The sequence below is a fragment of the Columba livia genome, chromosome Z (genome assembly GCF_036013475.1).
Source record: "Columba livia isolate bColLiv1 breed racing homer chromosome Z, bColLiv1.pat.W.v2, whole genome shotgun sequence".
NCBI lineage: Eukaryota > Metazoa > Chordata > Aves > Columbiformes > Columbidae > Columba > Columba livia.
In genome coordinates, this window is record NC_088642.1 from 45799211 (window position 1) to 45824348 (window position 25138).

Consider the following 25138-nt stretch of genomic DNA (forward strand, 5'->3'; position numbering starts at 1 on the left):
AAGCCTGTCCCCACACCCTGGCCAGAGCAACTTCCTCTGCAAGGCTCTTAAAAGTAGTGCCTCTGTGAAACGGATTGACATATATGATAAACCCCTCAGGAACAAGAGGTTCTGTTTCTGCCCATAGATATTTCATATATATATATGTTTTGTATATATATACACATGCATATACATGCATCAGAAATGTATCTCCATTTGTGACTGTTTCTGGTGTCTAAAAATAGGTGTCATAAGTAACAGCTTGAATCATAAGTTCTCCTCTTCCGTTTTATTCATACTCCATCTACTCTGGCCCTGTTTTGATGCTTTTTCACTTATCTTTTCTATTCCCTCAAATTCTGATTCATTTAGTGATAATATCACTTAAGCCTCTGAGTGTTACCCTCTTCCTTTCACTGGAGGCACATACAGCTGCCACTCCCAATCTCATACAAGAGGTATTGCCTCACTGCTATCCAAAATAGTTCGCTCACGTGGTGGAAAATTGTGAAACTCTCCACTAGAATTTTTTCTTTCAAGAGACCTGGAAGTTGCAGTTGCCCATTATAGCTTTCCTGCCTTTCAGCTAAGCTGTTTGTCAATACCTGGCAGTCTGCAGAAGCCTGTTTATTGCTAATATTTGCATATTTCTTCCCACTCCTCTGTACCACAGGTCTTCTTTATTTAATGTGATAGGAAATTTCCAGCTGCTGTTAAAGGATGAGCTTTACCTTGGAAGCCCTGTGTGAGTCTTGCAAGTGAGATGCTGTTACTTCTAATAAAATGTCTGGAGGAAGTCAGCTGTATTTTTTGTTTGCCTTTTTTTTTTCTTCCTCACATGCACAGGTATGTACCACAATTCTGGTAATTTACTATGCTTACCTAAAATGTGTATCATTCACTGTATTTCTCATTCTTTTCATAATTGGATTGGGCATATGCTTATGTGGTATCCAGATAAGCAGGAAGTTAGCAAGCAAGCACATTATGTTAAATTCGGTGTAAATAAAACATATCAGCACATCATTTAGAATGATTTGAAGGTCCAATGAGCATGGACTGAACTTGAAGGGTACCTGCAGGTACATCTAACTGACTCTATTTTGTATTCATGGCTTGGCTGTAAAACAGTCCATCCGAGGCTGTATCAGAGAGCCATTACACTGGCCACACCCTCCTCTCTTTTGAACATCAGAGGTAGCTTCCTTAACATTGAACTTGCAATGCTGCAAAGCTGTTGCAGATGGAAGAAGCTCACCTCATTCTTAGTAACCTGGCAGCAGACCAAATATCCTAAGACTGGTACCAGTCTCTAGCTAGAGAAAATCTGACTAAAGCATGAGTAGGATGAGAGTGTCAAACCATGTACCACCACCACCATCTGCCCCCTGCCCCATTTTGCAGGTTTGAAACTGCATGACAGTGAGAATCATGCTTGCAAGGCATCTAAATGTCACTGAGGTGCCTAATTCGCAGAGATTTCCGCAGGAGACAGGGAACAGAGCACTCAGGAGGGTGTTGCCCTGAGGTACACTTTAAAGGTCACTGTGAAGCCTGTGTTGGAACTGGCTGACAAAGCCAAAACCTTTGAGGAACCATTCAGTGCTTAACTGAAAAAGATCTCCCTTGATCTGGCCAATCCCTGAGTCTCTCATCCAAGCCTGCTAGAAAGGTTTAAAGCCTTAAGCCTGCTGACACTGGCAGAAGAAAACCACCCTGAGCAGTACCTCTGCAGCAGCAGGGCCACCTAAACAGCAGAGTCAAAAACAGGTTTGAGAAGGTCAGAAACCCCAAGCTATGGATTTTGGGCCAGCTGTAGTAGGGAGTTTTCCTTGGGGTTCTCGCAGCCGTTTCAGCTCCATGAGGCCAAATGGCACTGCTGCCCAGGGCTGCCACGTGCCCAGGCCAGCAACTTGGCTTTGCTGAGACCAACTGCTACTTTCCATGAGTCTTTTCCAAAAGAAGCCTTCCTCCCAGCCCATCCTCACCCCTGAGCCCAAAGCCTGCTTCGTTCTTCCAGGGCATGTGGACTCTTTTGCAGGCAGGAAAGGAGCTCTCTGGAGGGCATCTGGCAGGGTGGCTTTCTCTTCACTGCCAGACTCCTTGCAAGCTTCTCTCTCACCGTGGTTTCTCTCAGATTAAATGGTGTGGGTAAAACCTGTGACAACTTCACTTCCAGCATATGCCACTTCCATGGAAGTTTGGTTCTCACCTCATTTACCTCAGAGAGAGTCAGTGATAACTGCCCTGCATTCCATGGGACTGTCAGCACAATGTGATTCTGTGCATAAGGGGTAGGAGCACAGGGTGCTTAGTGCTCACCCTGCATTTACCTCCACTGCCTAAAAGAAGCAAGTGAGAAACCCCTTGCAGGGTGTTTTAGAGGAAATCCCTATTTCAGGCAACTCTCTCTGCATGCAAAGGTGCTTTGGCAGTGCATGGAGTCAAGTTTACAAAAAGGCTAGTGCCTTTGGACGAAACCCTACCAGCATAGCAGCATAGTATTGCTTGGGGGAAAAAAAAATTAAAAAAAAGAAAAAAGAAAACCAAAACCAACTGTTTTACTTAAAACTCTTTCTTGGCAATTGTAAGTACACATGAGGTACTGTAAACACCCTGGGTTATCCATCTCTGCAATGTAAGAGGAATTGTGTTTCAATATGTAAAAAATATTGCATGATATAAAACTCATTCTAAGCTATCTTTCACAAACCGAATGAAATTTTGGGAATGGCAATCTATTGCAGGAGAGAGCAAATGTTATCTGATATAATTATTGGTACTGTTGAGACTATGAGATTTAGCAGATGTTGCTGTAATTCAGAGTGATCTCAGGGCTGCTCACATGTATGTCACGCTTTTCTGAAATGCAGTGCAGCTCAGATGAGCCATGGCATTGTGTGCTACTCGCCTTAAAGACTGCTAAGGAGTCCCATTCCTGCACTGGGGAAAGCCCTTACTTAACCCTTGTTAAATGAGCTTTGGATATACCTTCGAGGGAATACAAGAGCTGGATCAAGCATTGGGAACAGGAACCCAAACCTAGTCTCTCCAGTTTGCAAAGGACAGGATTCCCCTTGTTTTCATCAGAAACAGGAATGTGGCTCTTACCCGTGCCTTAATGCTGCTGAGCTGCTCCCTGTCCATTTTTATTGCTTAAAGAGGAAGCCTTCTCCATAGGAACAAAGTCTTTTCCCCCAGCCTTTGCTCCTCACCTTATCAGCCACTTCTTATGCTGTGACCACGAATGCAAATAATCAGCTATTTTCTATATCAGTAAGGCTCCTTCCAATGTGATGAGGTGCCACACTCAGCCATGCCAGGACCTGATGAAGCGGAGGCTGATGTTTCTCCAAATCATGCTCAGGGCAGTAAAATAAAGCTTGTTCTAAGATTTCAGTCATATTCCTCACTTCTTCACTTCTATAAATCTTGTTTTGGGCATACCTGGGCTGTGAAAATTCGTGTTTATCCCTGCAGAAATCCACTAACAGAGGAGTCATATTTAAGGTGACCAGGAATTATAGGCTTGTCCCTTTCATTTGATGCTTTTGTTGTATAATAAGAGCCTGACATCATAGTCATTATCATTATGAGAATTAGGATTTTTCTGCTTGCTTTGTTTATTTCTTTTTTAGATCGTTAAGACATTAGGGACTGAATGCTGGCCTCCCCCTCCTCACACACATACTTTGTTGAAGGATTTTTGGAAGGTCTGAGGAGTAATTATTGTGAGCACTTAATGCTATAATTGAAGGTGTTGAATCTTCAACAAAGCCTGATTTTATTAAACTTGTGAATTAGCCCTGACGTTAAAGAGTTGCTAACAACAAATAAAAAGAGCTTCTTTAGAGTTTTTTTTTTCTTTATTTCTCTCTTTTATTTTTTTTTTTTTTTATTTTTGTGAATCTGCTCACCATCAAATGGCTTGGCTGCTGCTCCTCTCCCTGGCTCTGCACTCTTCTGATTGCACACCAGCTCCAGGGCTAAGGATGAGTGATGGTGGAGGGGGAGAAATCAAAGAAAAAGAAAAACAAAAACAAAAACAAAAACAAGGGAAAGGAAGCCTCTCTCCCCATCTCTTGGAAGCAGGACAGAAGGACTGTGCTGGAGAGAAGGTGCTGTCCGTAGAGATTTGTGTTTGTTGCTGGCACAGCTGCAGCTTCCTGCCTGAAGCTGGGCCACTGCTGCCAGGGAATGTCTGTGTAGATGGCTCGAGGTGTGTGGCCAGGCTCCCAGTGCCAGCTTGGGGTGGCCAGTTCTACCAAGAAACCATGTAGCCACTCTGGATGCAAAGCTAACAGATCCAACTGAAGATTTATCATGAGATGCAGGGGGAAAAGGGTTGGCCTGGCTCCTCTGTCTTCTGCCTTGCAGGGTTCAGGCCTTGGCTGTTGGGTTGGGCAGCTTTCCAAACTCACCTTGCTGTCTCCTGAGGGGCTTGGAGAAACCTGAGCACTCATGGTGGTAAGCACATGCCTTCTGTGGCATGTGTGCATCATGTATGATGCTTTGGCAGTGTATCATGTATGATGGGGCTGATGTGCCCAGGCTGCCTGCCTGTGATGCTGTGGTAGGGTCTGGGGAACAAAGCCTTTCAGATAATTCCCGAAATTTCTGCCTGTAAGTGGCATAGACACACCAACCCTGCCTCAGAGGACAGAAGAAGTGCTTTAGTGGGGCTGCAGCAAAATTAGGGGGGAAAAAAAAAACCAACAAAAAACCCCAGCAACCCAACTCACCAGTGTATTTAAAGAAGTCTTTGGAAGATGAAGTCTAGCTCCGAAAATTAGACCTCTGCAGTTGGCTACTCCAGAATGTGAAACCTATGTCTGCTTTCAGCCTATGAAAGCACAAGCTAAAATGTTTTCCTCTTTTTCATTTTTATTTATAAAATCCAGTTCATAACAAGATTCATCTGTTACATCAGGCCTTTTAGTAGCCAGAAGGGTTTTTTATTGTTGGCGAGCATGGGTTTACGAGGGTGGAGAATCATCTGGTTTTGTCGCCAGCTGTTGGCCATTGTTAGGGACTATTAAAAAGTCTTTGTACATGTGCCCAGATATGTGTTTGAGGGGCATGCCATTAATCAGCTTCTAACTATGGGAATAATAATGAGACATCTAAGGAAGATGTTTCAAAATTATTAAAATAGCATTCAGGTGGGGAATGTCATTCTTTCTTCTGCATGGTGTCTCTCAAGTGTCCAGAAATATGTATTAACCAATTCCCCTGCCACCAACACTCATCCTATTCCCACCAAACATGATACTGCCCTGTAAACAGTGTCAGCCATGTGTCTGTTGCAGCTCACTTTCCGTAGGACTTGGGCTTCACAAGTTATCATGACTTGACAGAGAATGGCACGTCAGCAGAGCATGGTCTTAGACCCCCACCAAATGAACTTGGTCTTAATGAAAGGTTTTAGTAAATGTGATTTGCCTCTCATTTGCTGCACAGTGTATGTGTGCATGAAGTCAGCTGGAACAGTATAGCTCGTGGAGATGCACTAGCTTGATTGCATGTCTAAGCAGTGAATAAATGTTGTTTGTTAATTCCCCACCTATGCACATAGCCAAGTTCTCTTCAAACATACAGTAGTCTTCGCTGGCTGGTTTTAGCATGGAGGTCCTGTGGCACCTGACAAGGCTTTCCCCTCTTCTGCAAGGGTGAGAGGAACTGTTTCTGGGAGGTACCACACAGGAGAAATCCTCAAAGGGTAGGCATGTAATCCCTGAGATGTTACCGCTTGCTCCCTGGCCTGGATTTCAGCAGCACTTGGGATTTCCAGGAATGGCCCTATTTCTCTTTAGCAATGGAAGTCCTCCCACCACAATGTACACTGTTCACTCTGACTCTGGCTGGCACAAACTTCCCTTAAGCCACAAACAAGGTGCCCAGCTTCTACCGGAATTATTTTTTCTGCCACCAGCAGAGTGGGTTAAGTTGATCTGTGTTAGTGGCATCCGAATAAAATGTGTTAAAAAGCAAGTTCTCAGAAAATTCAAAGTTCCAGAACATGAGAGCGTTTCCAAAGTCTGTCAAAAATAATGAGATTATGAAGGACCCTTCCATGTCTGTGCTGCATGTTGCAAGGTATAACCTGCTGCCCATACCTTTGTGAAATCAGGTTAGAAATTGAAAACTGAGGAACTGAGCAGCTTAGGAATTACCTGTAAAGCAGATTCAAAGAGGCTGAAAGATGTGATGAGAGCATTAGCTGTGACATCTTGAATTTTGGCTTGCTGTGTTCAACGTTCATGTCAAAACCCATGTTTACACTAGAGACTATAAAGGATGAGAACAGGTATTTACACTGTAGGTTGCAATGATGTTTTCTGAGCTGTTGAAGTTTGCCATATAAATAATGTGGACTTTGGAACTGTGCTCAAAGCTGGCATGCATAAAGAACAAAATTACTTTAAATGGACTATGACGGTCCTTATACTTCCATAAGCAACTTATGAAAAGTACTTCTCAGCTGCACTGTAACATCCCCTAAGAGTCTGGAAGACTATCAGGTCATGTCATATGAACTTAAGCAATGGTCTTCTCCTGGTTCTGCTCTAATATTGTCAACCCTGGGCTTTTAAACTTATTAATCAGGCTGTCCTCAAAAAACATAAGATTGGGAAATCATGAGGTTTAAAAAAATATTGTAAATTGTGTGTTCTTTTTCTCAGCCTTGAGGGTTTATGTTTTCAGTCTTTTCTCTGCAACAATGCCGGCTAGAAACTTACTTTTAAAACACTGGAAGTAGAGAATGTTTGTGTAATCACATGACTCCAAGAACTGGGACCTTAGGAGAAAAAAAAAAAACAAAACAACAACTCAAACAACAAAACAAATCCAGAACTGAAAACTTGTGCTAAAATCTCCAGGAGACTGTGATAAAATCTTCTGGAGATGAATCATATAGATGAACAAAAATAAAACATCAGCTGAAAACAAAAGCCATGGACTGGTATTTTCCTTTTCTGAATAGAAATCAAGTTGAGATTTTAACAAAAATAAAAAGTGGGGAAAATACATTAGAGAATAAACACATAAACATTAACTTTACAATATTTTGACCTAAGCTGTCCATTTTTAGCCCTGGTCATGCTTTTAACTCTTTTATTCCCCTGAAAAGGAATACGGGAAATATTGAACTCAACAAGTAGGTATTTATAAGGTATAAATCAGTGCATTTGCATTGCAGTCAAGGACTTGGGTCATTGGATGGCCCAGTTTCATGAGTTGTTCTCTTTTGTTTTGTTTCTTTTCATTTCACTTGCTACTGGGGAGAATATGTGGGCCCAGTGTCTGCAAATAGTCCTCAGATGAACTCACACAGAGCATCTCATTAGCTCTGCTAGTGTCACCTACTCCAGATGTCCTCACCAACAAAGAGACTGTCAAAGAAAAGATCTCTATAGCTTGCACAGACAGCAGAATCCAGGCCTTGAACAGACTCTCACGAACAACAAATAGGACGCACGATTTTTGCCTTTATATTCAAATACACGCTATTGTTCTGTAGTTACATAAGTCAGCCAGTCAGAGGACAGAAACAACATCATATGACTTATGTAACTCACCATTGCCCAATCCTGCAATGAGATCTGTGTGGCCAGCCCCCCCCCATGCAAAGCCCCATTGAAGTCCAGACAAAGATCACTCCAGGGTTGGAACCCAACATGGTAGAATTTATGACTATTTGCAACAAGCCACTCTTGAACAAAACTGAGAATTAATCCCTGAAGAAACTGGTGAATCATTTTTTTGATGAACAAATACATTCTATTCTGTTTGTAAGAGCTTTGTGGATAATTCCGGATTCAGAAAGGAGGCAAAATCCATCAAAGCAAATAGACATTAATTTCTAATTACATGTCCGGTTCTTCAAGAAGGGCCAATATCCTTGTATGAACAAAAAGAGCAGTCTAGAGAAAACAGTCTTCTGAGAAACACTTTGGTGGCTCTTGATAACTCCGGAATTTATCTGAGGTGCCAACAGTGGTTGAAATGGTTGAATTCAGCAAACACGGTCCCAGAGATCAGATGCTGTGGTCTGTAGTCAGCTGCTTCCACAGCCCATGTGAGAAGACCTGCAGGAGTGCAGGTGCTGGTATGGCATGTTTCAGCTTTAGGGTTTAGTGCATCTTGTTGTGTCTCAAATGCACGCAGTGAGAACTCTTTCCTGCTGTTGAACAAAACTGTGTGGTATGCTGGAAAAATCCTGAAACGCACTCTTCTGAGGAGGAAGAGAATTAAAATGGATTGAAATTGGAAATACTGTCAGGAATTATAAGACAGGGCAAACCCCAAAGCCCTTCTGGCCTTGTTCTGCACTCTTAACCACAGCCCAAACCAGTCCATTCCAAGGAAGAAGCCCCCAAACAATGGATTCATGTCACTGTTTCCCGCACCTTTCATAACGTTTGCAGTGAAAGACTGTCTAAAGCTCTCAAACTCCTCGAGTGGTGGAGGATTTTATAAAATGTTTCTGATGCTCTCCTGGCTGTGGTGACCAGCTGGCAGCATGCCTGGCCATCCTGAAGCCTTCCTTTTATTTAAGAGGCTGCCTGCCATTGCATGCCTGGCTGCAGGTAGAAATTTCAGACCAGGATCAGGCTGCACAAAGAAGAGTGTAAAGTAATGCAGCAGTGTGGCCATCAGCACACCCACTGGGCTGTAGCAAGGGGACCTGCTCACAGGAAAAGCTGCTTACCAAAATACTGGCAAGAGGCTTAAACATCTATTTAGCCCATTTTCTTACCTCAGCATCTACTCGATCTTTTGCACTCAGTGGTGTTACTTTTGCAGATTATATTTTATAGAAGATGTATTTTTCTAGAGCCATTGTTCTTTGGCAAATAAAACAGAGAACTGGGTTGTTTGTCTATGGGAGAAAATACACGTGGTTGCTAGCATGTAATTTTTTCCTCCAGAAAGTAAGTAGAAATTGTTTTTTGTAATCTGCTAACACAAGTTCTATGGCAGGACCACCTAGCTGAGAGCAGTCTAAATGCTACAGTATGGCTGCCTACAGTCCACCAGCAGTCATGATCCTGTATCACATCAGTTGAAAATAAACTCATTTATAGCATCCTCACCCCTGTCTTGCTGACTTCAGTAACCAAAGAACAGCACTGCATAGTTGTGGTGTCTCCAGATGTCCGTGTTTTCCCTTTTTGATGGGGTGGATGAGGAGGAAACCTACTATCAGTTGCCGTGGCTCAAAGTTGCCCAGCTTTGAAAGCCCAGTGGAGGGAAGCTTGGCTGTGGTTGTGGGCCCCATCCTCATGGGTGCGAGACTTCACTGCTTGTGCGAGGAGGAGGACCACCAGGCTGGTGGCCACTGGGCACCTGTGTACATGGCCAGATGTGCGCAGCCTTTGCTTGTAGTGGCTTTCAGAGCAGTTTGGATCACGGCAGCACTGGAGACAGCAGGGGTAACTCACCTGTGATTTCAGGAGAGATACCATGCAGAATGAGACGGCAGCAAGGAGACAAGGCAGTGGTCCTGCAAAGGACTGGTTACCTGGAAGTCTTGTTTCTTAATTCTGTGTTTTCATCAAGGAAATAACTCACAGTCCTCATAGGCAATGCACATGCCTAAGTCCCTGCGGTAGACAGGCTGTGTATACTACATCTTTATTGTAGGAAAGCAATTCTTCCCTTGGTGGTACCTGCTGCTGGCAGGATATTGTAAAGGACTGTGTATTTTGTCAATTTGTTTACAGTTATTTCCATGTCTCCACCATCATCCATATGTAAGACATCAGCTCATCTATCTGTTTTCTTCCCCAATATCTATTAAAAGCCTGTTTTGTACAGAAAAAGTGCCACTCATCTTGGGACCACATGAAAATGCTGTGCTGGACTGGCACCTACATGCCTAACATGAGCTCTTTGGAGGTTGGGCTTTGGATTTGCCAAGCAAAGCCCAACTGCAGTGATACTAGTGAGCTGTCTGTTTCTATTAACTGTTCTTCACTGACCAAAAAGCACCATTGCCTCAGGCTAAAAAATTCTTGAAACAAGAAAGCGAGGGAGAAGCAGCTGAACCACCAAGAAGTCTGCCCACAGTTGCTTCCTCTTGTGAACTGCCCTCTCACATCAGGGAGTAGAGACGCAGCAAAATTACTCATCTGTGGTGGGAAGGATCAGGTCCTCTCAATAAATAAACCATGATGAGCCTTGAAGTTCCCAGCACCCACTGAAAGTTGGCATAAATGAGGCATCTGACTGATTGAACTGCGAAAGTCTTCCCAATTAAAAGCTGGAGGAACACTCAGGACCCCTCTACAGAGCTACACAGCTTCCAGTACAGGCACCACTCCTGAGGAAGCAAGTCCAGCTTCCACCTTCACCACGTGGATTTGTTTTCAGTAACATCTGCCACAGCTAGTATGCTTTTCCTTTTTATTAGGAAAAAAAAAAAAAAAGTAGCTCTTCATAACAAAAGGGAGGTAGGCCGCAGTCCTGCACACTCTCCATCACTCATGTGCTCTCTGTGCAAGGAGCTCATTGCTGTCACTGGAGCTGGGGAATGATGGAAGAGTTTTCTGAAAGTACTCACTGCTGTCTGAGCTTTGTGCCAGTGAAATGGGTTTTAGGGCACAGAAGAACAGATGTGAAAATCCCACCCAATAAGGGACCAATGTTTGTGGATCTGGATGACCCACCACAACTACATCTCGCCTGCAGATCTCCAGAAGCATTGTTTTTCTCGAGCAGTGAATGTTAACCTTAGAGAAAAGAGCCCCAGACTGCTACCAGAGACACTGCCTGCAAATACATTTTTCTCCTTGTGTGTTCTGGGTCTGATCCTTTTCCCACGGAAAGGCTGCTTGCATCTGGTGCAGCTGCATGTGTCTATAATGGTAAACCCAATGAAGACCCAGCACTTGTCATGATAATCTATATTATTTAATTGCCAGCACATGCCCTGGCACAGTGCAGGCTTGCTGCCAGCCAGCCCTCTCTAGACTACGCCGGGGCACAGTTTGGCTGGAGGGGGCTCCCTAAGGGATGCAGTGATGTGGATGGATGTGTGGATGTGAGCTGCACCTGGAGGGAAGGTCCTGGCCTCTCTGATTTACCAGAACAGAGCTGTCTGTCTGTAGCAGGTTCAGGTGTTTGAAGAAACTGAACCACGAAACCTGGTCTGGCAGCGGGCTTGAGATGCATAGCCCTCATAAATTTCAGCAAGAGAGGTGGGTTATAACCCCCTTCACCCTCATCTGCATTCAGAAGCTCTGTCACAATACTCTGCCCTGGGGTTTTTGCATGCCAAAATGTTTATTTCCTCCCTGTTCCTTTCTCCTGTTGCTGAAGTTCAGATTATCCCAGACCTCTGGTTGACAAGTGTTTGCAGCACAGCTTTTCTTCTGGCTTGCTGAGGAAAACAATCTCGAGTACATTAAAAACATTTTTTTTTAAGTATCAGATGTGATCCGCTGTGCTCTTTTGAAAGCCATTAATCTTCCCTTGGAGTTTTTATTCTAGGGCTCAAGCTGCTTCTGTCAGTGCTTTGAGTTTGCTTGGATGCCTAACCTGTTGTATGAGCACTCAAAACCAATTACAGTTCCTGTCCTGAAGACCCTTTGTTCTAATTACTAAAACGCCAGGAGTCTACAGCAGATTTGTCAGCTGATGCTGGGAATATAAACTTTTTTCTTTTTCTTTTTCTTTTTCTTTTTCTTTTTCTTTTTCTTTTTCTTTTTCTTTTTCTTTTTCTTTTTCTTTTTCTTTTTCTTTTTCTTTTTCTTTTTCTTTTTCTTCTTCTTTTTCTTTTTTTTTGTGTTCTCCTTTCCCCCCCTCCTTCTCTAATAATCAGGGAGTTGGGGAGGCGGAAATCTCAGCAGGAACAGATTGAAGACATTAACATTTGGTTGGTTTTTTATTGTTCTGTAGCGAGACCGCAACTTATGAGGCTGTTTTAATAAATGTCTGGTCAGGGGCCAATCAAAAGCTGCCAAAATGGGTGTAGGGAAGCCTGTTTCCCACACAGTCTGCTCTTTCCCACCCTAATCACTGGAAATAAGAAAGCCTAATAACCAAATGCCTTCTTTTCCCTATTTACCTCCTCACTCTCGGGGATTTTGCAGCTCATCGTTCCTAGACATTAGCAAACCCAGATCTCCCCTCCAACAGCTCCTCCCCCAAGGCAAACTGAGACTGTCTTGTTGAACCGTAATGTGACATATGTTGAGGGCAGATACTCATATGGTGTAAATTATCTTGGCTCTGTTCAAGTCAATGGAGCTCCAGTAAGTAAGATCAGCTGAAGACTGTACCTTTATTTATAATGGCCAAAGGCAGTTTCTTACAGGATACGGATGTGCAAGGGCTAGGAGCTTTCTCGCGGGCCACCTTTGGGTGGAAAACACTAAAATGGTTAGATATGTTTTCAGGCTGCCATCACCTGAAAGGTCTTATGGGAGACTGAGTGTAGCAGCTCTCTTTTATGCCAAAGAATATTTATTTCTCTAAAGGTGAGCTGCTAAGTAGACTGAGTTCTGCTTAAAGCATGAAAGGAGCAACAGAGGGAGAAATCACAGTGCCGTCAATAGGCTAAAACAAACTTGACTTTTCCAAGATGCCACTTCTGTTAAAAAGGATGAGGGGGTGGCAGAGTCTTCCCCACTTTGTAATAAGGGTTGCTCCCTTGGGCACTGCTGGGCAGCTGACCTGGGTTCCAAACCACTGGGGCTGGCTGTTGGCAACAGGAGGTCCTACATGGGATTTGACACTCTTGTGCAGTCCTGGAGAGAAAAACAGCATGAGGAAAACCTGCCCCACAGGGTCTGTGGCTTGGAGGCGCTTGCAAACATGGACAAAGGCAAATCACAGAAGCGTTGTGACCAAGACCATGTATGTGAATAGTTGCAGAGAAGCCAGGTATGCTGGTATTTAGACTATCAGGGTAAATAGACTATCAGGGTAGAAAGAAATGAGGGCCCTGTTACACTGCCAATCACGGTCACATCATCAGCATCCATTTTCATCTTTCAGCAGCACATCAGGACACCTTGTGGGCAGAAGAGAGGTCTGTTAACCTCTGGATGGGTGACTTCTGTTAGTGCTAGGCTGTAGTGGCTACTCAATGAAAAACAATGCCAGAAAAAGAAAACAACTGCAGAGACTTGAGCTTTGAAATTTAATTATAACAACATGGCAAGCTTCATATGAAAGAAAAAAAAAAAAAAGATAAAGATAAATGGCTTAAGCGTTGAGGGTTTTGGAGTTCTTTTTCATTTAGTAAAGGTGTGATGGGAGCATCAACTGGAAAATGTGTCAGTGGAAATGGTCAATAAGAAATAGCTCTTTTTGAAGCATTATAACTACTTATTAGTTTTAAAAATCTGGGGCCAATTAAGTTTGTGTGAAACTTTTGTTCTGAAACTCCAAAGCATGTGAAACTTGCTGGGTTGTGTTTGCTGCAGAGATGATTTGGCTGCATGACAGCACCCAAGCACACATCCCTGAGTGCCATCCTCTTCACAAGGCCATAGCGGCCCAGAAAGAAATTGTTCAATGCGAAGTGGCTTCACGTGCTCATACCACTGTAGGTGGGTTATCCAAACCGCAGAGGATGGAAATGTTTAGTGGTGCAAGGGCTGGGTGCCTTCAAAGCCAAATTTGCTGTCACCTGGGTGGACCTTGGTGCAGAAAGACTTTGGTAGATGCCATCTGCTGAATCTGCTGGGTGATCTGGGCTGTACGTCCTCCTGCAGGAAGGCTGAAACACTTCATCCCATGAAGAGATGACTGTGAGGTCTGGGCATGTGTGGCACACTTTCTGCAGGTCCTGTTATCCTTGTGGCAGCAAGAAGCAGAAGGGCTTGAGGCTGATGACACCTTAACTGCCTGGAGGGAGATTCACCAGGGGATGCCTGCCAGCACCAGAGGAGAGTAACAGTGGTTCTGGTGGACTACTGGCCCAGCCTTGCTGCCCCTGCCAGGGAAGCCAAGGAGTTGAGGATTTCCCCAGCCACTTGTCCTGCTGCCAGCAGCCCAAAATGGCTGTGAGCAGCCAGCCCAGTGATGCAAGCGTGGTGTGGTCCCCATTAAGCCCCTTAAATCTTGGTGGTAATCCATGTGGTTGGACAAACCCAGAGTTTTAGCCAGTTTCCAGAAAAGCTGGTAAAAGCTTCAGCACATAGGTGCCATTGGTAAATGCAGGTGGCTGCACTCGGCAGGCTGAATTACCCAGCTGCCTCCCATGGCTTCTTCCAGCTGAAGAACATTTCAGCCTGCTCCTTGTGCAGAAAGAGTTGATGCTGCAGTTGCCTCTCCTCTCTAGGCAAATCAACAAGGAAGGAAGAAATCATCTCCCATCTACCAGATTTGTACTTAGACATGTGAAAGTGACTCATGAGATGCTTTGCTGGGGAGCAGACTGATATGCAGCACAGCAGGGTGACATCCCAGCTCTGCCACTTATGCTCAGACATGTACAATTATTTTGCCAGTGAAACTGGAGGGACTTTAAGTGAATACTTGGGCATTGGGCCTTTACTCTTCCTCCTGTGCAGATCCATATTTATGTAAAGGGGGGGTAATACTTCCCTGTGTAATAAAGTGTTTATAAGATCAAAGTCCATTTGGTCTGAGGGGTTCTCAAATACTGTGTTGTTAAGTATGAATTATTATAAAGTATCTTCATGGAGGTCTCCTTGTGAGGCTGAAAACTGATGCTCTAGCCATTCCTCTTAGTAGTCTGTTTTTCTAGCTAGTTTCAGTATTTCACTCAACTTGAAAGAATAAACTTAGAACACATAACAGTAAAACCCAAAGCACTTGCAGAAACAAAGTCCAGACAGGTGTAGTGCCCTTAAACTTTTTTTTGTTTTTCCTTTATTCCTTAAAATAAACCCACATGATTGCAGAAGCAATAAACAAAGCTCAAGTTTGTACCAAACAATTGTCACAGCTCCTCTAAACTGGATTCTTGTTACACTGAGTCGTACAGACTGTGTAAGGGGAAATTCCAAGGTAAACCAAAGATAGTAATTTCATTATCTGGCTAACATTTAACAGAGCTCCACAGCAGAAATAATCCCAGGAACAATTGCTGTTCCTCATCAAGGTTTATAACTGATTTCCCTCAGCAAGAGGAGAGGGAGGCCACTCATCATTTCAGGAAGAAGCCACAGAGCCTTATATTGTCTTATTAGAAGGTTCCCTGATTATGCCAGGAAAACAGATTGCTCCAGTATTTGCTGTCTTCCCAGAATGGGTTGTTTCCCGGCGCCTTGACAGAGGTTTGCAGCAGGGCTATGAGCCTCTGTGTTTAAGTGGGTAGGTAGCAGAGGCCATTTGGGTGAGCAAGTCCTCAGCAGCAGGCAAGGACTGGGGACTGGAAAGCACACAGCTGTCAGAACCGTTTGCTCCTGGCTGGCTCATCACATGCTATTCCATTCCTTTTAAGCAGGAGCAGCTTTTGAAAAGCCACAGGAACACATAGCTGCACCCATGGAAATGCATGGGCTCCCCAAACAGAACCTAGCTGCCAGCAGGGGAAATATGAGCTGCTGTGACTACTGCCACATCCTCTGTTTTGCCCCAGTGCAGGATGGCACTAAAGGATAAGGGTCTCCTGGGTCCTTTTTTCTCTCCTTTTAGGCCCTCTTTACAATCCTGACCAAAGGAGAGAAAACAGATGGTGATGTGTGCTGGTGCAGTGAGGAGGTTCTCCTCCAAAATACAGAAGTAACCAGACCACCCATGGTATCTTCTGCTTCTCCTCACCTGCACTGTCTAGTTCCTGACAGGCAAAGGAAGGCTGAAGTTGCACTGGTTTGTGTGTTAGATCAGTTTTAAAGAAGGGCTGGCACTGCTGTCCTTGCAATGAGAGCCTTCTCCCTTCGCTGCAGCTGTGGCAGGCACTGTCCAGTATTGCTCTTTGGAAAGGTTAGGGGTGAGGCATAGTGTGAAAACAAGCCTAACAAATAAAAAAGTCACCTCCCAAGATTTCTTACAATTGTGACTCCCAAAAGAACTAAATATAAAAGAGATTGCCATTTCTGCTTGAGCCTAGTGGGCTGGCTGCTCTTTTAATTTAATTACTTTTAACCAACAGACAAGATATGCATTGTAGTCGGCCACATTTGTGATTTGGAGGAAAAAGCCTAATGAGACTCTGTTCCAGCCTCCCATTCTCAAGGGCCATGTGTAGCATCCTGCTGCTATCCCTTGCAAAACTCTGGGACAAAGGTGTGTTATATTGGCTTACACCTGAAGCTGAGCAAGCCCTACAGAAGGCAGCCTCGCACTCTCCCTGGGTACCCCTGCAGCAAGCACCCGAAACGTCGAGGACAGTCAGTGGCTTTTTGAAAAATACCTGCTGTGCTAGAAACAGTGAGTTAGAAGAAAAATTTCTCCAGTTCTCCTTCTTTTTTTCTTTTTTTTCTAATTATTATCTCTTCTGTTCTGGGACTCCCCAGGGTCTAACTGTTTCAGCGTTGCTGCCAGGCATATATTTGCAGTTGCACGATATGCAGCACGTCACTGCGGCGCGCGTATGCGCGGGTGGCCGGGGCCAGCGGTGCTCAGCGGCTGACCGGGCTCGTCTGCCTGCGCTGGGATTCCACTGCCGGCCTTAAATATCCCGGTTATTTTTATCCTCCTACGTAATGCCGTGAGAGCCCGTCCCACCGGTGGCGGGGCAATAGCTACACAATGTTTCCCTTCAGTCGGGAAGGGAAATGGAAAGAGGCCAGGCTTCCTGATCACATGGTGCCTGAAGTCAATGAAGAAAATTAGGAAAAAAAACCCACCTCCTCCCTCCCACTTTTTTTTTTTTTCTTCTTCTTCTTTTGTAACAAGCCCGTCCAGCTTAACCCTTGGCACAAGACACAGCTAAGAGAGAGCAGCCTGGTGGGAAGCAAGCCAGGAAAGCATCAAGGGAAAGAAAAAAAAAGCACAAAACCAGAACATAAACACAAGATTGCTGCAGTAATTGGTGGCTCTGAAAAACACTAAGGAAATGTGAGGTTTGTATGAAACATCAGCAGACAAGAAACACGATGATGTCAGACGACCTTCCAGGATTAGAAACCCTTAAAAGCTCCCAAGCACAGACCTGCTTGCGTAAAATGTAGCAGCTCTTCAGCGTGAGAGGAGCCGAGAAGGATGAGTTCTGTTTAGAAAAGCAACTTAACGACTCCCAAGTTCTCTGGTGGGAGAGAAAGAGAAAGCAGGGTGGAAAAACGCAAACCCTATCCTTTAATTATATGATGGAATAATTTTTCCTCTCCCTCCATCGATCTTTTAAGAAGTTGAAACACCCAAAAAGTGAAAGCATACACAAGTACAGACTAAGGTGGCAGATCTTCGGCCAGAATGTGCCCATGTTGCTCCTCTGGCTTGAGGGGTTTCTGACAGCTCTGAAATCCGTTTTTTGTGTTCCCCAAAGTTTTGCATGTGTGTGAAATGCTTGCAGAGAGATGGAACACATAAATGCCTTGGTATTTATTAAACAGCTTTCTCTAGTGAGGACTGGGGAGCTGTGGTCACTCTTCAAAGTGAAAACCTCTTGAAATACACTGTATTTTTAGCGCTTCATGTGTATGGGTTGCAGGTTGAGGGTGTGTGAGGAAGGTTTGTCAGTTTTTTGTTTTCCCCACACCAGCTTTCTGAAGAAATGAAGTGAGAAGTTAAATGAAATTTTGTGAGATTACTGTGTGACTAATATGACTGGTCTTGCTGCCTTGGGACAAGCAAATTTCAGATAAAGGGCTGCTAAATACCAGGTACTTCTGCTTGCTTTGGAAGTGCAAGTCCCTGCTCTCTGGTTTATGTACACAGAGTACAGTGTACAGAGAACGTGGGACACATCTTACTTCAGCATCTCTGCAAGGGAAGAACACTTTACTAACCCAGGGAAGCCCAGAGCTTAGAACGCAGTGAGTGTGCAAAGTTGTTGCTTCAGGGTTTGTAGACTTGTGACCAGTTTGCAGTCCTCAATAACGCTTTCCTACCAACCAGCCTCAGCAGAAAATTCTGCTCACATCTGTTTCTGATGTAGGGTGGAAGCAGGGGAGCTCCTACTGCCCCAGCACAAGCCCACAGGGATTAGGCTGCGGCCAAGTGAGGATGCCTTCTCCTGGGTTCCTTCCTTCCTCACCTCCCGTCCTTGGCACATCTCTTGGGCAGTGAGTTTCACTGTAGCAGCAGCTTCATGTGGGGGCTGCAGCTCATGCAAAGGCATGGATGAGGGGCTGCAGCACTCAAAGGGTCCCCACTCAGGGACCTCTTGTCCCCTTTGGTCCTGGTGGGGAGCACCTCGGGTGGGCTGAACGAGGGTTGCTGCAGGTGTTTGCTGGCAGGTAGGTTGAAGATGAACATGGATTTGTATGTGTTAGCAGGGTGGAGACTGAAATACACGGGTCTGAAAATTATCCCTGGAACAGCCTCTGGGCATGAACTGGCCTCTGCCACATTTACCTGAGGCAGCAAAGGAGGAAAAGAGAACCATTTTAATTTTTGAACAGATTGAGTATTTTTCCTCAGCAATCTCTCATTCATACTTGGAAACCACATACCATAATGGTTTAAAAACATGTGAGAACCTGGGACAAGCAAGATGAATTTGCCACTAAAAAACAATAACAATCAAAAAGTCTCCCCACTGCATGCTTTTTACCCCTCTCCCAAATAAATAGGTGGCTCTGTGCCAAGGTGTCTGATGAGAGTACTTCACAAAGCAAACAAGCTTCACAGCTAGTGTTTTCCCAGAGACGTGTTTTTAATTGCTACAGATGATTTGCTTAATTATCTGGTAATTTTTTTCACAAGAATTAAAGGGGAGAAAAGAAGAAAGAAAGAAAAGAAAGAAAGAAAAAAGAAAGAAAAGAAAAAAAGACAAGAAAGAAAGAAGAAAGCAAGCAAGAAAGGAAGGAAGGAAAGAAGAGAAAAAAGGATATATTACAAAACAATGAAAAGCAAAGGAAAAGAAGGAAAAAGGAAAAAAAAAGTAAAATAAGAAGAATATGAAAAGAGTAACCACCACAGAAGACAAGCAAGAGTTTTTAGGATGCAAATATGAGAAAAATGAGGGGTTCAACATAAACAAGCTCATTACCCCAAATTGAGTCAATACATCTATAATGGAAAGATCAGAGAGAAGTGAATCGTAGTTGCAATAATGTTGGAGCCAAACAGATGCTTTGAACAGAGGCACAAAAAAAAACAACAAAACACCCCCCCCCCCGAAAAAAAAAAAAGAAAAGAAAAAGAAAAAACCCAAACCCAACCAAACAAAAAACAACAAAACCAAAAAACAATGCCCTCCCCCCCAAAAAAAGGCAACCAACCAAAACAACAAACCAAAACACTCTCCCACACATTATTTGTTGTTCCTACTTCTTTTGGCTTCGTTCCTCGGGGGAAAATAGAAATACAATACCAGACTTGATATAGTTATTAAAAAAAAAAAAGAAGCCTAGCAGGAGAGTTTTCTAGCAACTCCCTTAAAAAACAAATGTAGCGAGGCAAGCGCTACGCAGAGAAAAAACACACTTTTTGCAGCAGAGCCGGAGGGGACGGCGGGGCAGCCCCCCCCTGGCAGCCGGCTCTGGGACGCACCGCTGGCCGGGGGACGCCGTTTGCGGGACGGGGGGCGGCGGGGCCGGTGTCTGTCACCTGGCTGCGCAGCGGCGGAGGAGGCGCAGCCGCCCGCCTCCCGTGCCGGGCGTGCGGCGGGCGGCAGGGGAGCGGGCGGCAGCCGGGCCGGGGAGCCTGCCTCGGGCCCCGGCCATCGGGGGTTATCAAAACGCTCCACACACATTAGTGGAATAAGCCGCCGAAACTCCCCTGTGATGTAAATATTATTACAACTGGAATAACAAAGGCGCAGACCAGCTAAGTGACTTCACCCTAAATTGCACAGAGAATCGGTGTTGAAGTAGGAATTAGAATATGGGCCTCCTAACTGCTCCAGACAGTGCTCTAACCACAAAGCCAGCCCGCATTGTCCTTTGGGTTGTCTTTCCTCTCCTTCAGCTGGAAAGCTGCAAATGTTTCCAAACGGCTTGCAAAAGCAAAACAGATGTCCCCTGTCTCTGTCGTTACCCATCCTTGTGGGAGCGGTTCTCTACATGTGGTTTTTGGCACAGTACGTGGTCCCACGTGTGCGCAGGTGGAGGGAGGGCACTACAAAACCCTGAGCAGACAGACCACTCACTGTGCTGGACACAGAGGCAAGGTCACGGCATCGAACAGTTTACGTCAACTTAACATGGGGTGGCATGGGGAAGTCCCCCTTCTTTCCCTTACAGTTGCACACGTACCTCCAGATTTCATACAGATGCCCCATGTTCTAGGAGCAGCTAAGACTGCAGTTGCATTGGTGGAGACAGGTAAACTGTTTCTGAGGTGCAAGTCTGTAAAGCCGCTTTCTTACTGAGTCCCTGGTGAGAGAAACAAGGGTACAAACACCAGTGGAAGGGGTGAACTTGCTCTGGAAACAACATGTGTGGGTAGAGCTGGAGCCTAGGTGATTCATGCTGGTCTCCCAGGTAAAACCTGGCTTTCCCCACTCTGGACCACCACCTTGCTCACTTTTTCTCAGTGTTTTTCAGAGGGAGAGCTGCTTTTCAGGTACCGCTGGCCTGGTGTTCTGCATCACTGTGGAAGAAAAGCAGGTCCAAAATAAAAAAAGAATAAGCTTTCTTTTGCCTGGCCATTGCATGGGATAGGTCTGTCTGCTAGACTCCAGTGTTTCAGTGAAGTTTTGTTGGTTGTTTCATCTTCTGATCAGTTTTCTGCATTCAATTGTGATATGTCATCAGGCAAACGCTTAATGTGCTTGGAACAGCCTTCTAGATCATCTGTTCCTCCATCCACTGATATTGGTGGGAATTTCAAATGCTGTCATGAGGAGGTAAACAAACCAACATGGGGTAAATTGGGAAGCAGGGCTGTGCTTCTTGTAGAGGCAGATACCAAAGCTTGAATGCTTACAGTGTAAGGGTGAAGGCTGAGAAATTTATCTCTACCTGTGATTTGCTTAATGTTTAGCCTAAGGTCAGTGCCACAGGATGGTCACAGGAAATTCTCACTGTTTAGGCCCTGCTGCATTCTCTGCAGTTCTCTCAGTGTTTGAGGCAGCTGCCAGCAAGTCAAAGGATCCATCCATTGGTGCTAACAAGATTGAGCCCTCGGCAGGGTTAGTGAAATCCTGTTTAGAAGTCAAGAGTCTGCTGCCTGAAGATCAATACAGACTGTGAGCTGATGCTGGAAAAGGAACTGTGCAATTGCTGTTCCAAGTTCAACTAACTCAAAGTCAGATATTTCAAAGAAAAGCTCAGTGCTGGGCTCTGCTCCGTTTGTCTTCCAGGGAGGGATTTTGACACTTCCAGAGGGCAACGTGGCCCACCCACAGTCTAGAGCAGACTGAGAGCCGCAACCCTTTCTGCAGGCTGTAGAGTGACAGTCTCTGGTAAGGTGGGTCATATCTGCCTTTTGCTGCTCTCTCACAACCCTATGCAAGGGAAGCTGTGTTGACAGTAGAGTACCCCTAAAAGATCTACGCTGAGTTTCACAGACAGCAAAATTTTGTAGTCAGAAAGATGTTTTTTACTTAAAAAAAAAAAAAAAAATCTGCTCTGGGAATAGTTCAAGGGCATGGAAGCAATAACTGCCAAAAGGCTACAGAAGACTTTTTCTGCAATCTCTACAAACTAATAGTGGCATAAAATCAAACATTTTGATGCTGTATTATAGATTACCAACAACCATCCATACTATAAGCAGACCACTCCCTTAAAATGAAAAGTAAATCCTTTCACATGGTTATATATAGATATAAATTTTATGCAGCCAGATGAAAGTATTATGCTGCTGTTACATTAGCTGAGGTTTTAACTTATTTTTATCTGTGTCCTTGTTTGTTATTATTGAAAAAATATAATAATTAAAGTCAGAGAGGTAGATAATTTCTTGCACCACAACATTGCCTTGTAGCCAAGGGACTTTATGATTTGGTGAGGCTCATGCTGCCACTTGCACAGGGAGATGCAACATTTGCCATACAAGTCCTTCAGAGGAAGTATTGCTGTTCCGGTTTTGTGTAAAAGGACGCTCAAAATAGACTAGTACACCCCTAACAGGTGTACTGCCCTTATCCTTCTCTGTATGGCTCCATGTGCCAGGATGGTATGATTGTTCCTCTGGGAATCCATCAGGGTGGAAATGTTTCTCTTACATAAAACTTTCTGGTGACTTTGGACGGGTATTTTGTACCACATTTCTCACTCTGTGGAGACTGTCTTTTGTGGTCCCAGATGTGTAGGTTAACACTCAAATGTCTCATTTTGAAGGGCCCAGGGAACCTATTGGCCCTTAAACCAATGACTGAAACAGCACAATGATGACCAGTACAGGCCTTACACGGTTAAGCGGCTGTCCTCCTGTTGATTTTGGTTGGCTTTGGTTCATCTCCAAATGCCAAAGATGTTCTCCATGATGGAAGAGACTCCTTGTTTTGTCATACCTCCTACTAAATTTATCTTTGGAAATGACCTCAGACTTTTGAACGGCATTCTCTTTGGCTTTCTAAACAATGTCTTGATTTTGCCAAGGGAAAAGGGAAAGGGACTCTTTAAAGCAGCAGACTGCCCTTTTGTTATATTTCAGATAAATCTGAACTAATCGTAAGTCAGCCCATCCGGTCACACCGACATCATTGTCTCTGATGCTGATTAATGGATCAGAGCTAACTTTAAACTGACACTTCCTGGTTTGCTTTTTAAATCCTATTTTAAATGGCTGCTATATTGGAGTTTCAACATGTCCCACTTACAAGCAGACTGAACCAAAGGCTATTTTGGAAGCAGACATTTGGCTGCAAGCCTGTTATACCACATTAGCAGCTGAAGAGCTGGACTGAAAATGCATTTGATCACCTGAACGAGCTTCCACAGCACAACCAATAACAAGGTACATTGAAGGACTCAAAAGAATGAAGAAAAAAAATCACAATGGATGTCATAACGACCTGGGTTTGTTTATGCAATGTAGGGGGGCTGAATCATATCTCAGCCTTTCATCACCCAGCCCTGGAACAGTAGTACTTTAATAACATCTAATGACAAAAATATGGAAAAAATTAGAAGCCAGAGCAAACGAGGAGTTTTTTCTGATGCAGATTATGTTCCCTAAATGCCAGTCATTGTTTATTTTTGTGCAAAGCTCCTCTTTTTTACTTATTTAACAGCTCAGACTATTATTTCTCATTATGGTTTGCAGTTTGGGAGACTGATTTTTTTAATATATAAAGGGCATTTAGTATTTTGCAATTGCTACAATTTTTGGCAGATAACTCTGGAGGAGTTCTTTCCAGTGTACCTGCTGCTTTATTAAAACCATGGCTACAACGTGGTCATTAATGTGCTCTTTTCTCTGTTGAATACAGTGTGGCTCTCAGACCTCCCACCTAGACACCAACTCATTAGGAACATATGAGACCAAAAGCTTTAGAAACCAAATTGATTGTTGAATACTTGTGGGATGGGACATTACAAAGTCCTGTATTGGCTCTGGAGAGGCAGAATTTTGTTTTCATGGATAATATTCCTCCAAGTTGGCTTCTCATGCCCATAGAAGATCTGGACCTGCCAAAGGCAGAAGGACATTCTGGCTTGTGTTCTGGGGGATGTGGATTCTTAGCAAGTCTGAATAAGCCAGCCTTGCTTATGCCTTTGAGGAGATACCTTGCTGCCATATGATTCATGAAGCAGCTAGATGCGGATCTTGGGGGCTGGATGCTATAACAAAGTTCTAAGCACCATTGTAGCACAAGCCTTCTGGGTATCTTGGTGTTCATAAGTCCGGCAGATGATAACTGCATTTTTACCCAGAACTTGAAAGTAGGTCTTGTGCAACCCAAGGTCTAGCCCTTCTGAAAGGCTATTTGGATGGTGCCTCCATCCTGATAGCTGACTCAAGGAAAAAGCATGTGAGGAGAGTGGTTGATGATGATGAGCAAAAGTGGGACTAGACACAGGAGGACACACCCTTCATTTTTGGTGGCTTTTTCAGTGTGAAACAAAGCATTTGAAGCTCCTCTGTATAGATGCAGGGACACAAGTAGGAATCTTGCTCTGGCTGTATTTTGAATGCTGCCCTCATCAGATTGGTACCTGTTATGGAGGACTGTGATAATACATCTGGAAAAGTGGTCAGAAAAGGGAAAGTAGGGCTGGAAGGGATCTACAGAGGCCAAGAGAATCAAGGCAGGATCAGCTCTATGTCACTCCTGCAGATGTTTGTCTGATGTGTTCTCATTGCTCACCACTGAGGGAAACTCCATGATGATCTGTTCCACTATGTGAGTACCCTCATCATGTGCAAGATCCTTCAATGCATCTTCCTTGCTACAGTTTAAACCATAGATTCTTATACAATGTGCCACAGACATGGAGAATGTGTTATTAACTACCTCTCTTAATTTCTTCAGGAATTCATGCTGTCTCACCCTCTCTGGAGTAGGTACCCTTTGGCGGTGTCCACACTGCAGGAGAGATGTACCCTGTGTCCCCTGATGGGCACCTTGGTTTCCTCCTGGGTTTCTCTTGAAAGAAGCCTGAGCAAGGGATGTGGATGGGGAGCTTTCCAACAGATCTCTTAGTGCGGGTGCTTGAGTGGACTAGACCTAAAAGTGTGCCTACCCCATGCAAGTCAGCTGAACATGAGGTGCCCTTAAGTGTCCCTGGCTACAGGAACTGGCATGCCCTAATCACAGCAGTGTGGTGATTTTCTAGACTACATTTATGAAAGCAAAAGGAAGAATGGCAGGCCTCATGCCCAGACATAAGAGCTCAGTTACCCATGCCATGAAAGGCTTTGACTGTCGCTGCCCCAAGCTGACGAGCTCTGAACCATTTTTGTGCATGATGCAGGGTTTGGCTCAGATCAGGCACCTTAACCAGTAGGCAGCTTGGATTTGAAGTCAGTAATGTACATGTGATCAAATGGTGTCAGTTGTCCTCCAGGCTGGAGAGCAGACCTGCTCATTTCCATTGCCCATGTGTACCCTTAGATTTGAGCAACCACTGCATTTTAACTATACCCAGTATTGATAGGAGTCTCTGTCCTTGGGACAGTAGCATAAGCATAGTATTACCCCATTGTACTTCCAGACCGCAATGCTGCTTTGGAA